This window comes from Sturnus vulgaris, chromosome 2 (assembly GCF_052056855.1).
Source record: "Sturnus vulgaris isolate bStuVul1 chromosome 2, bStuVul1.hap1, whole genome shotgun sequence".
In the NCBI taxonomy this organism is placed as follows: domain Eukaryota; kingdom Metazoa; phylum Chordata; class Aves; order Passeriformes; family Sturnidae; genus Sturnus; species Sturnus vulgaris.
In genome coordinates, this window is record NC_142244.1 from 18,617,172 (window position 1) to 18,629,954 (window position 12,783).

Genomic DNA, 12,783 nt, shown 5'->3' on the forward strand with positions numbered 1-12,783 from the left:
GGAATTAGTTTTCTTACTCTGTAGAAGACCCTCCACTCTTCTCCACCAGAGTTTCCATGGAAAGGAAATCCAGCAGGAATGCTGGAAGCAAGTCCCAGGTGACAGAGTCTCCTGTCTGGGATATCACAGGGTCACATCTTGAGTTTAGCAGAGCCATGGTTGCCTTGTCCATTGCTAGCCAAATAGGAGAGAGAAACTGAATAATGCCAGCCATGTAAGCAAAAAAAAATATTCTTATGTTCTGCAAATAGAGATATAATATTTTGCCATTTTAAATAAACATATAAAATTTTCTTTAGGAAAAAAAGTATTTAAATAAATTTGGAATCATTGTCGTGATAGCAAAGGAACCTTTATTTACAAAAAAATGCAGGCTGACTATCACCTAGTTCAATTCAGTGTCAGCCCATTGATTCATGGGGGTTTTATTGATTTATTGCAGGCAAGGATCTCATCCAACATTAACAAATTCCATTTTAAATGAATGGTTGTAGAGATTGCAGTACCTCAGGTTTGTTGTTTTTTTATTAAGCAGTGAACTGATTGCATAACCTATTGAGTGAGGAATTTATGTATTCTCATTACTGAGGAGTTATCTGCAATGCTTTCTTGATGGATTTGTGTTGGATAATCCATAATTATTGGTGGTTAAAAATGACTGAGAAACTACCACAAAAAACGTCAATGAAATTGTTGATGGAGAAAAAGGTAATTCTGTCTTTTGCCCAACACAAAATACAATATATAAAAGCCATTCCCTTCAGGCAGGTGAGGAGATAATCTATTTTGATAGCTCTTATCATGAATGTAAAGCCATGGAAAAATTGGATATTGCATTGGAGTCACCAAGAGGACGGAATGAGAAGTGGTCTTTCTTTGCCAGGTGCAGAAATGTCATTGGCACAGGACACTTCTCATTGGTTATGTGGCAAAAGAAGGTTTTGTTAGCTGTTTATTTGGAAATTCTGGCCCTTTGCATCCTGTTTGTGCTCCTTTCTCAAGAGAGAGCTCTGGAAGTGAAGTGAGTGAAATAGGTAATCCCTGCTTGTGGAACTGGCTGATGAAATTTAGGAGATTTGACAGTGATTTTCATTTCTGCAGTCCTGTCTGCCTTTGTTTTTTTGGAGGAAAAAGCAAAGCAGTTCTCTGAACCTTAAAATGTTTCTTCACAATCACAGGAAGATAAATTTACTTGGGCTCTTGAACAAAGAGATCATGATGAAACTCATGTGTTGGGGAAAAAAAAATGTGATTTTATTTTGCTTTGCTTAGTAATATATCTGCCAGTCCTTCAAAGTTCAGATTTACTATGCTGTGAAGGCCAGTACAGATGGAAATACACCCATTTTCCTTGCTGCATGTGCATCCCTGTGCAGCTCCCTCAGCCTCTTTATTGCTTGTTGGCCAGTGGGAGCACATGTTTGATGGGGAGAATTGGATGAACAGGGAAAGGGTGACCTTGTGAGTGGATTTTTGGAAGATAATTCCCTGCCTGCAGGGTTTGGGGAAATAATATGAAAGGACATTTGTGTGTCAGCTAGAATGAGTGTATCTTTTCTTCAGCTTCTGGAATCATCAATTCCAGAAGTGTGTCAGCTGTCTGCATCCTCTCCCTGCCCATCACCAGCAGCTGAGGTTTCTCCTTCCAGCTTCATTATCCTTTAAACCACCCTTCATCTGTCAACCATTGTTTCACATTAAAACCCAGTGAGGGAAACATTGCTCACATCCCCCTGTCTGTTAGAACACAGTTGGCTTAAACTGTTTCATGGAGGGGAAATGATTGAGAAGATGTGTTTTGCATCTTGGTGGTGTGGGTTTTTACTTTCACCTTCTGGGCATGAAACAATGCAGATTCAGTAAATAGATCTAACTGTGTGTAATGAGAATGATTTCAGTGCTCTAGGTTCATTAGTCTCACAGTGTGAACTTTAATAAAAATGAATTTGACTAGATTAGATGTAATTACAGCAATTTGAGTTAAAATTTGTGTACCCTTACATGCTTATAAAAAGGGTGATTATTTTAAAATATATTTGGGTAAATGACAGAGAATAACATGGATGGCTGTCATACAAATCAGTGACTGTAATTCTTATTTTACAGAAAAAGAACTTTCAATCACTGGGCCCAGTGGTCTTTGCAGTCTCTAATTAGACAAAATTATCGATCATCAACCTTTAATAGCCATGACCCTTACATAAAGTCTATCCTTTGTGTGTAGGCATGGATGCAGCACAATCATCTCACAGTGGAGCATTCAAACATTTTCAGTGTTTGCACATGGTACACAAGTCACTGAATTGGTGCCAAAACTCGTGTATAATTTTGCCAATTTGTGTTCTCTACACATTATGGCCAATGGTGATGGTCTCACCAGCACTGGACACCTTGTGCTGCATCTTCCTTCTTTTCCAAGAAGGAACTACACACCACAGGGAAAACATATCAGCTTTCCAGATGCAGCCAGAGCAGCCTGTATTTAGAAGATGAAAGGAAGAATCCTTCTGCCAAGGCAGATCTGGCACTTAACATTTGTCATTTTTTACAAGCAAGAGAGACTTTCACAAGTCTAATAGTAGGATTCCATTAAAACAGCTGAAACTTCTTGCTGAGTGAATGTTTGGATTCATTTTGACCTTCTGAATGTATTAATTTTTTTGACCTTTTTTTTCTTCGCTTTAATTCTGCAATTTCTCTTTTGAGAATATTTAGCTGCTGCTTTTTATAACAATACAATTTTAATGACATTTATTTCAGCAGTTGTATTTATTGCTGTTTGAAGATATCTGGTTGTATCCAAAACCAAACTTATGGTGCATGCTGCATATTTTAAGGGGAAAAAAAAGTATACATATAAAGTTGCTTGGAAAAGTATTGGTTGTTCAAAAAACTAATTGGTATTTTAACATTTTGGGGAAATTTTATGGTGTTGGTTTCCAGGTTTTGATTTTTTAAAAGCTTTAAAGGAATTGTCTTTCTAACCTTCAGCTAGATCCTGTTCACTTTAGAGGTTGCTAACAGGGAAACTAAAATAATATAATGTTACTTGAGGGGTTAAAAATTTTATTTCTCAAAAGATCAGCTAGTTAAAAGCATTGTGACAATAATATCACAGAAAGGTGTCTCCTTAAGACATTTGGCAGACAGTAAGAGAATAATCAGCTTTGATTTAGGGCTTTTTTAGATTAAAAAGGCACAATATAAATGATCAAATCAACAACTTGTTGTCCTGGACAATTTTTACTTTGATTGATCCATGACAATGGAGAAAACATTCAATTAAGTTGCTGCAGTGGCTTAGTGACAGCAGCCTTTCACCTTTGGAAAACCCAGCCCCTGGTTATCTGTCTCGGGTCACTAAAGAAAATGAGTTGATGTTCTCAGGCTAAGCCCCAGGGCACATTTTGCTCAGAATCACCAAACCACAGGATAATTTGGAGCTTTTGTCCCTGTGTACTTAGGAAAGGTCTAGGCCTGGAAAGAAAAAAAAGAAAAAAAAAAAAAAGAAAAAAAAAAAAAAAAAAAATTAGAATGTGTTGTAAAGCAAGCACCTCCCCAGAAAGTTAAAATGCTGACATTGCCAGCAGTTTAATTGACATTAGATTAACTAACATGTCAAAGCCTAAAGAAAACTACAGGCAACACAATGATGTACGAATTTGAAACCCAAATGCTGGGAACAGAGGGAGGGCTCATAAATGGAGGGAAAATCAGGTGGACAGGGATTTTAGGCAGCTAGAGGAGAAAAGTTTGACTGCCCTCAGGACCAGAGTGGTGATGTTTGCAGCATCTGCACTGGTTCTGGAATCTCTATATCAGCCTGTATCAAACAGGGACACACCTGAATCATCCAGGTATTCCTGCCTGAGTGGAGAAAAGTGTCAAATGCAGGACTGGAAGGACAGAGGAGTTAAATCCATCAGGGATCACCATCAGGGATCATCCCCATGCCTCAGCCCTTCCAGCCTGAGGGTGGGCTGCAGGGATGGCATCCCCAGGCTGCCCCTGCTCACAGGGAGTGCCAACACCCAGTGTGGTTTGAGAAGTGTTTATGATTCCCTGAAATCCTGGTGGAGTCTTTCCTTCCAAGTGAGCTCATCAAGAGCGATCAGAGACTTTGCAGCTTTATTTAGAGCAAACAAAAAGTACTGAACCTGAACAAGGAAACCTTGTTCAAAGGGCAGGAGCTCAGAGATGCTGGGGTGAGGCAGAGCCAGCTGGAGAGCAAATATTCCCAAATTCCTGGGGCATTTTCTTCCCTCCATGCTCATTTTTTGCCTCAGCAGCTTTCAGCATCTTCCTGAGCTGCACAAACACATGCACTAATCCTGGGGGTCTCTGCAAAAGCCACCTTGTTTTGTCACCTCTGACACTTGCCTCTCTGTCTGCTCCCTGCCCTGGGCCAGTCCTCACCAGCCTCTCCCAATTTTGTTGCACCTGGTCCCAGCACCCTACACCTGCCAGAAACTTCAGCAGGTGTTACATTTAAAGAGAAGTGAAGAGAAAAATCCTTTTTTTCTCCACAGGATTGCACCTAATCCAAACAGCAGCCAGACCTTTTCCAGCTTGGAGCCTTTGCTTCTCCTGCTATTCCTTCACACCCCAGTAAGTGCTCAGTGGGCAGGGGGAGTGGCTGACCGTGGCTTTATCTGGATCCAAAGCTGACCAAGGTTCCTCTGACTCCACCTGGGCCCCATTCTGTGTTTAATTGCTTCTCCTGTCATTTCAGACCCAGTATGTTCTCATTTTCTTGACTGATAAGCCACAGAGAGGCAGCCAGGTAGAGCCAGAGGACTGTTAAAATGACAGGATTGTGTCCCTTGTCTCAGTGTACTTACAGAATGGAAATTTAGCAAGATTTTCTCACTGTAGAATGTCCTTCAAGAGTCTCTGTTTCATTTATTTGATTTTTCAATAGTAGAAGAAAAATCAGTTTATATGTTGGTATATTACAGTGTGCAGATATAAGCTGGAAAGCAATATAAAACAATCTTGGGATTGCTTTTTATGACATTAAGATTCCCAAATCTTTGTAATTCAGTTTTTTCCCCATGATGTCTGAAAATGTTCTGGTGTTTCCCTTTCCTTGGGGAGCCCAGCCCTCCCCCCCATGCTATATACTGCATTTATTGAAATTAGAGGCCACAGCAGCTTATTACTCTTAGGGGTGAATTTGAGTGGAATTTTGAAATGAGATACCAGTGTTTTGCAGCCACTCTAATGGCTGAATTTACCCTTTCCTCTCCCAGTGAGGTGTGGGAGAAACAGGCTCTTAATGCAGTTCCTCATTAAGCAATTGTAATGGCAAGCTTTTAGAACTGGCCAGCTGCACTCACATCACACCCTGCTTCCCCAGGAGCCGGTTCTGATGTTCAGTAATTCGTGCAGAGGGAGCGCTTTGGGGGGACCTGGCACTGCAGGAAGGAGGGGACCTGACTCGAGCGTGATTATCTCTTCCCTTACGTTTTGACCACAGGTTGTCAGCAAACAGCCTTTGGAGTTTAATTGTGTGATGGAGTTTGCCGAGAAGAGTGAAAGACAAAGGAACAAATAAGTGATGGAAAGCAATTTTCTCCCCCCTCTGCTTTACTCTGGGGCTGCCATAATTAAACTTAAAGTGCTGCTGCTTTGCTGGAAACGAAGTTAGGGAGGTGAATGGTAATTGCAAACACTGTTTGCTCAGTCACTCTTGGCAACAGCACCGCGTTAACTCCGCCTTTGTGGCTCCTGTGAGCCCCCGGACTGACAAAAACATCTTTTCTTATCCAATTTGTTATCACTGGCTTCGGAAAGTCATTAAAGAATATCAGTGGAGCAGATTGGGATCTGGATTAAGAAATCAATTATTGCCAGGAAGTACCTTTGCAGACACTAATTATGCTTTGACTGACATTTACGGGATTCCTTTAATGGGATGTGTGGTCAGTTTTTAAAGGCACAGGGCAGACAGCAGAGCTGTGTGTGACACCCACGGCTTTCCTGCTGGGTGCCACCCCATGCTAGAACAGATGTGTGCTGCCATAACCACGAAATATGAAATACCTACACATTTTGCGTTTTCATATATGTAAAAATAGCCCTTGGCCTTTTGGTTTAGCCAGGAATTAAAGGTTATCCCGGCTCCAGGTAGGCAGGACAGGCCACATTTAGCAGGATGGCTCTGGTGGCTGTTGTGCAGATTGCCAGGGACAGACAGATTAGGTCTCCCCAGCAAGGGGCTCATAGAAATCCGACAGGTGTGTGTGGGTTTAGACACCTGTGAAAGGGAGAAAGGCCACAGGATAAACAATCCTGCTCAGAAAGATGGGAGCTGCTCCAGAGATTGGGACAGGAGCAGCCTAGACAGGGATAATTGAACAGGGGGACACAGCAATGGGGCAGGGTCAGGGAACTGTCTCAGGCACGGTGGGGACAGGGCTTGTTGGCATTTCTTGCTTTATCTCTGGCTGCAAAGCCTGTCAGTGTGACTGTCCATGGAGACAAACACTGCATCCTTCTGCTTTATGTGGCCTCAACTGGGAACATTATTAAAGCTTGAGTTAAACTGCATCCCATTCCCAACCTCCCCTCTGTCAAATTGTACTCAGGTAAATATGGACTATTTGTATATTATTTGCATTTGATGATGATGATGATGAATGTGTATTTGTGTTTTATGAGCCCTTCCCACTCTTAAAATGCACAATGATAACTGCCCTTGCTGTAGGCAAAACCTCTTTGAAGAGAATGCTCAGCAACTCCCCTGCCCCATGCAACCCCTCCAAAAAAAACTCACCAAAAATCCCAAAACAAGAAAAAACTACCCCAAACCAACAAAACATCCAAACACCCAAAGCAAAGATTGTGAAATAATGGTAAAAAATGTAAGAATGTAAGAAACTGGAGAGGAAAGCTCAGTAAAGAAAGCAATAAAGGAATTGTGGATTATGTCAGGGTAGATGCAATCAGTATAATTTGTGTAAGAAATAAGGAATTCCAGCACTCTTTTATGTGGCCAGCATCAAAATAACCTACAATAATTGTTTGGGAGACTTGTACAGAAAAATTTTAATCAATAATTTCTAACTCCTTAGGACTCAAATCTCAAGATTTTGCATTTGCATTACTGGTAGTTAACTGTAAAAGCATTTATGGCATAAATCACAACAGATTTCTATTTCTTATGGTACATGTAAACCATCCTGAAAAGTCATGTCATAGGTTTTATTTATTTGACCCAATTTCTAACACTGTTCACTGAAATGCACTTTCAGTAGTCTATGACTAAAAATCAAGCTCTCAAGTAATCAAAAGAGAGACAGAAATGCTGCTTAGAGCAGTTTAGAATATTGAATCTAAAGTCTATCTCTATTAATAAGATATGGACCTGAAATTTAGCTGTCTGAAGATAGATCATCCATCACACAAGTGCCAAATAAAAGGAAAAAGGCCTCATTTTAGTTCTTTAAAAAATTGAAATGAATAAAATACCTGTGAGTATTTTCCTCTCTGTAGTGACTCCCCTAGCCAAGCATGGTGAGTGCTGCTCAATGAAAACTCCCCCCTTTCTCAGCCTGGCTTTGTAGGGATGTTCATGTCCATGCTTTCCAGCAGTGATTCAGGATTGAACTGTGGAGGGGCTCTTCAAAACTCTTTCTCTCCAGTAAGTTATGATCACTTTTACATGTCCTTCAATATAGATAAATATTCCTCCTGGATTTGTAAGTGAATATTATACTCAAGTACTGAATTAAATCAAATTAACCCTTGAATGTTTCTAATCTATCAGAATAAATTTTATTTTCCCCCCAAACCACAAGAAAAAAATCAGGGATGCAGGACCATTCCTCATCAATTCTCAACCTCAAGAAATCCAGCATCTTGCCTTTGGGATAAATTTTTAGTTCAGTGCCTAGCCTTGATTGTGTGATTCTGAAATCTGTAATCTAGGGACAGAGCACATTACCTCAGAAATGTGCTGCAAAACTCACAGTGCCAATCCATGTAGATATAAATGTACCTTTATAAAGATATAAGTGAGAAAGAATTGTGAACTCAAAAGGAGAAAGTGAGTCCCAGCCTGTGTGTCCAACTCAGAGCAGCAGCAAAAGCTGAAACTGCCAGAATTAGAAGATGCAAGATTAATGCAGGTTTGTTTCTCAGGATCTAATGGTCTCATTGAAAAGGAGTCACATGGATTAATAGCAAGTTAAAAATCCTGGGAATTTGGATATTTGGGTAGTTTTTTTCTCTCCAGGGTGTTTTTGGACTATCTTGCAGAAAGCTTGATGGTACAAAGGCACAGCTTTGCCAGGCACCAGCACCTCAGATATTGCAAGGAGCAAGCAGAAAACAAACGTTTGAGACTTTCAGCAGCAAAGCCCCCGTGACTGCCACGTCTCAACACGTGAGGAATTTCTGTGGAAGGGGAGATGAGGGGAGAGGACAAATATTCCTGTGCCTGGGAGGGGAATGTCACAGCTGCACTCACTGTTGCAGTGGCAGCTGTGATGAAGTGGCTGTGGCAGGGCAGAGCAGCAGAGTGATCCAGGATGCCTGTGGGCTCTGCAGGGATGTCAAGGAAAGGCTGCTGAGATGGATCCAGGTTCCTGCCTGTGCCAGCAGAGACGAGGTGAATGAGGGGAATACCTGCAGCTCCCTGAACTCCAATAGGTTCCATCGAGAGAGAGATGTTTTTCATGGATAAAAAGATGTTTGGGGCTCTGCTACAATTTGAGCATGGAATTTTTTTTTAAGAGAAATCAACAAATAGGAGCAGTTCTAAAGAAATCTAGTATTTCCATTGCCTCCACAAGTACTTGAGAATAGCAGGTATAGCAATTTCCAGTGTCAGGAAAATCCACAAATGCCAGAGGTTTATGTCCAAAAAGGAGATAGAGGAGTCCTGCAGCTTGACTGGAATAAAGGGAGAGAGTCCACCACTGGCTGGGCTCTGCAACAAACCTGCTGCTTGAGGTCAGTAGAGACATTCACACCCATCCCCTCACCCATCAAATTGTAAATGCACGAGCTTTCCTCTCAATCCCTCCTCTTCTTATTTCTCACTTTACAAACCCTGGTTATTAACTTAACCCTTTTTAACAGCCTGGAACATCTGAAACACTCCCTCCTGACTCTCCACTTCTATACCAGGTGTGGCAAGTAAATCCAGGGAATAAAGCAGACACAGGCAGTTTGGATTAACCCATTAATCATGGGAGGTCCTTGCCCATGGCTACTCATAGCTGAGGTCTTCCAGCCCAGAATTCCAAATCCCTGGGACTTTAGAGACCTTGACCCGAGTGTGATGAGGCCACTCGTGTCCAGCTGTCCTGGCTGCTGTCCCTGCAGGCCTGGCTGGATGTTGTGGGCAGCAAAGTCCAAAAGCAGATCTGTGCTAACTGGGCTTCCCATTCCAGTAATTCCAAATGAAATCAAGTATCTCTAGCAGGGCCTCCAATGACCTCAAGTAACCCCTGGATCAATTAACAAAGATTCAAATGACCTCAAGTAACCCCAATGACCTGAAGTAACCCCAATCATGACCTCAAATGACCCCGATGAGGGTCTCAAATGACCTAAAGTAACCCCTGGAGAACTCCAAAAATTCTCAAATGACCTCAAGTAACCCCTGTGACCTGAAATAACCCCAATGACCTGAAGTAACCCCAATCATGAACTCAAATGACCCCAATGACCTGAAGTAACCCCAATCATGAACTCAAATGACCCCAATGACCTGAAGTAACCCCGATCATGACCTCAAATGACCCCGATGAGGGTCTCAAATGACCTAAAGTAACCCCTGGAGAACTCAAAAAATTCTCAAATGACCTGAAGTAACCCCTGTGACCTGAAATAACCCCAATGACCTGAAGTAACCCCGATCATGAACTCAAATGACCCCAATGACCTGAAGTAACCCCGATCATGACCTCAAATGACCCCGATGAGGGTCTCAAGTGACCTAAAGTAACCCCTGGAGAACTCCAAAAATTCTCAAATGACCTCAAGTAACCCCTGTGACCTGAAATAACCCCAATGACCTGAAGTAACCCCAATCATGACCTCAAAGGACCCCTGTGACCTCAAATAACCCCAACTGGGGCCTCAAATGACCTCAAATAACCCGTCACGGGGAATTAAATGACCTTAAATAACCTGTACTACTTTGAAAATAATCCAACATATTTAGTACAGCTCCCCAGTTCTGAAATCATCTCATGGAAGGGAATGAATCACAGAGACAAGTTGGGAGAAGTTTTATTTAGTTTTTATTTTGTTTTCATTAAGGGGCAAAAATAAACAAACCACTTTGGCCTTTTTGAAATGTTCTACAGCAAATGTATATTACAGTGAAGAATTGCTGATGGTGCCCTGTTGCTGTGGTGGCTGGTACCTGCTGTCCTTCAGCTCTCAGCAGTCCCACAGCAGAGGGGTCATCTGAGAGAGCAGCCAGAGCATTCAGTTGTCTGATGTCTTCTGTCTTTGCAGCAGCCATCCCAAAAGCCCAACGCTGTCCTTTTGGGTCTCTGCAATACCCATTTCTGAGCTCCTCCATGCTGAGGAGGCAGGGGTCTCTGGGCCAGTCACACTGGGCTGTTGGTGCCACTCGTTCCCAGTTAAACCCACTGCAGCTGCTGGGATCCTCCTGTCAGCAACAGAAATGGATTCTGCTCCCACAGACCTTGGTGGCATCGGGGTACACTGAGCACCAGTGTCCCCCACAGCTGGAATATCTCTGTGGGTCAGATGTGCCAGGCCATGGGATCCACACAGTCCAACAGGTCCGACTGTCCCTTTCCTCCACCTGGCTAGAGCCAGGGCCCCTCTATTCCTGGTCTTGGTACACGTTGGTCTCCTCCTGGAAATATAAATATGTAAATATAAATAAAATAAATATGTTCCTGAGGTCCCTTTAAGAGAATCAGTCATATTTTCATTCCTATACAGTCCAGAGCTCTGTCCATGAGAGACCAGAGCAGAGGTGACACTAAATGAACATCTCCTGGTAGATGTTCCTCTTTTCAGTCCACGTACCTGGGCTGCCAAGGAGGAGGTGGGTTTTCCATCCCATGTTCCTGAAGGAAAAAGCAGAGGTTACCTTGTGGAGTGTCCTCTCTCCTTGGCTGGGGACATCTGCTCCTAAGGCAGAGTCTCTGGTTGGTTCTGGTGACATGTGGTGAATTCCTTCCTTAAGCTCCTTTTTCCGTTTCTGACGCCCTCCTCAATTTCCTCTTCCGAGCTCTGCAGGGCTCAGCCAGCTCTGTTTCCAAGGATGACACACGGGTGCATAAAGGGGCAGTGACTGTCCCGGGAAATTCCCAGTTTGCTGGCCAGTGCTCCCACCTTGTGCTGGCCTTCCCCCATCTCCAGGTGATGGGAGGAAATCTCTGCTCCAAGCTGTGCAAATCTCAGCCACACCTGCAACGTGCACTGCACACCACCAGGGTTCTTAGGGAAAAACGATCTCCAGCACAGGCAATTCCCTCAGGCATCAAATACCTTGTTCCACTGTGCTCCATTTCCCTTGGTGCACCTGGAGATCTTCCTCACAAAGGTATCCATCCCTTACACTCACCAGCAGTCACTGCCACAGGCTGAGCCTTTCCTGGCTTCTCTGGATCCCCTGGTCAGCGAGCACATCCCAGGACAGGGATCCCAGCTGCCTGGCCCCTCTTCCATCCAGAATGGTGTCATTGGCTGTGGTGTCCCAGATGTGCAGCAGCCAGCTCAGGATGGACTTGTTTATCTGGCGAGTGAAGTCCCTCCACAGCTCACCCAGGGACAGGGAGTGATGATCTCTGGTTCTGTCCCTTCTGCTGGGTGGGAGGGTCCAGCCCCCTCCTCCTTGGTCACTATGAGGACAGATTTGCTCTTTGATTTCTTCTTCTGAACGGGGGCAGCTGCTGCTGGCTTGGGCTGTCCTGGCTCAGTGATGGTTTGTGTGGAAGCATTGGCTGCTCTTTTGGTTCCTTTTCTCTCTGTCAGTCTGTGCAGCCACGGTTCCTGTTTGGTTTTGGTTCCTTTTCTCTCTGTCAGTCTGTGCAGCCACGGTTCCTGTTTGGTTTTGGTTCCTTTTCTCTCTGTCAGTCTGTGCAGCCACGGTTCCTGTTGGTTTTGGTTCCTTTTCTCTCTGTCAGTCTGTGCAGCCACGGTTCCTGTTGGTTTTGGTTCCTTTTCTCTCTGTCAGTCTCTGTAGCCACGGTTCCTGCTGATTTGCTGCTTCTCTGCTCCTGGAGAAGCTGCTGTGCCACACTCAGCCCTGTTCTGTTCATGGTGCACACGGTGCAGGCTGTGCAGAGAAGACAAAGAAGAACAGACAACAAGATTATGCCATCCTTGACACCCAGAGGGAACTCAATATTTTCAAACACTGCTGTGCCAGGTCTGAAAGGCTGGAAGGAACCACTCTCTGCTCTTCCTGCCAGGGGCTGGGTGTGATTGTTGAGGAGAACCCAGACGTGGCAGCCCAGCCTAGGACAAGCAAACAAAACTGAGTGTATGTTCCAAATGATGTTCACTGCCTCAGAGCTTATCAGGCAACAGACACAATAAACCAATAAAGCAATTTTCACACCATTGCTTGGTCTCAACAGGAGCATTATAACAGGCAGGTAAATCCCCTGTGCAGAAAAATAAAGAGAGCAAGGTACAAGACCCATGTAAGCATGTTGAGCATCATGGTGAATAGGAGGTTTCTGCAATACCAAATTGTAATTCTGACTTTGTTCAGGACTGGCCTCACATTGGGTGCCAAAACATGTACTAGTCTCAAAATAAACCAGTGTGAGATGCCAA

At 43.5% G+C, this 12,783-nt stretch overlaps 2 long non-coding RNA genes across 2 annotated transcripts in view; one reads left to right on the forward strand and one right to left on the reverse strand.

Annotated features, from left to right (window-relative positions):
* LOC148224642 (uncharacterized) overlaps positions 1-10,283 on the forward strand; it is a 435,112-nt gene extending 424,829 nt beyond the window's left edge. The window contains exons 11-12 of the long non-coding RNA XR_015800733.1: positions 4,530-4,608; positions 5,480-10,283. This is a non-coding gene — a long non-coding RNA (uncharacterized LOC148224642). The remainder of the gene's footprint in view (positions 1-4,529; positions 4,609-5,479) is intronic.
* Positions 10,284-10,726: 443 nt separating this feature from the next.
* The window catches only part of LOC148224645 (uncharacterized), a 75,094-nt gene continuing 73,037 nt past the window's right edge, over positions 10,727-12,783 (reverse strand). Inside the window, exons 9-10 of the long non-coding RNA XR_015800743.1 lie at positions 11,023-12,277; positions 10,727-10,846 (exon numbers count right to left, since the gene is read on the reverse strand). This is a non-coding gene — a long non-coding RNA (uncharacterized LOC148224645). The remainder of the gene's footprint in view (positions 10,847-11,022; positions 12,278-12,783) is intronic.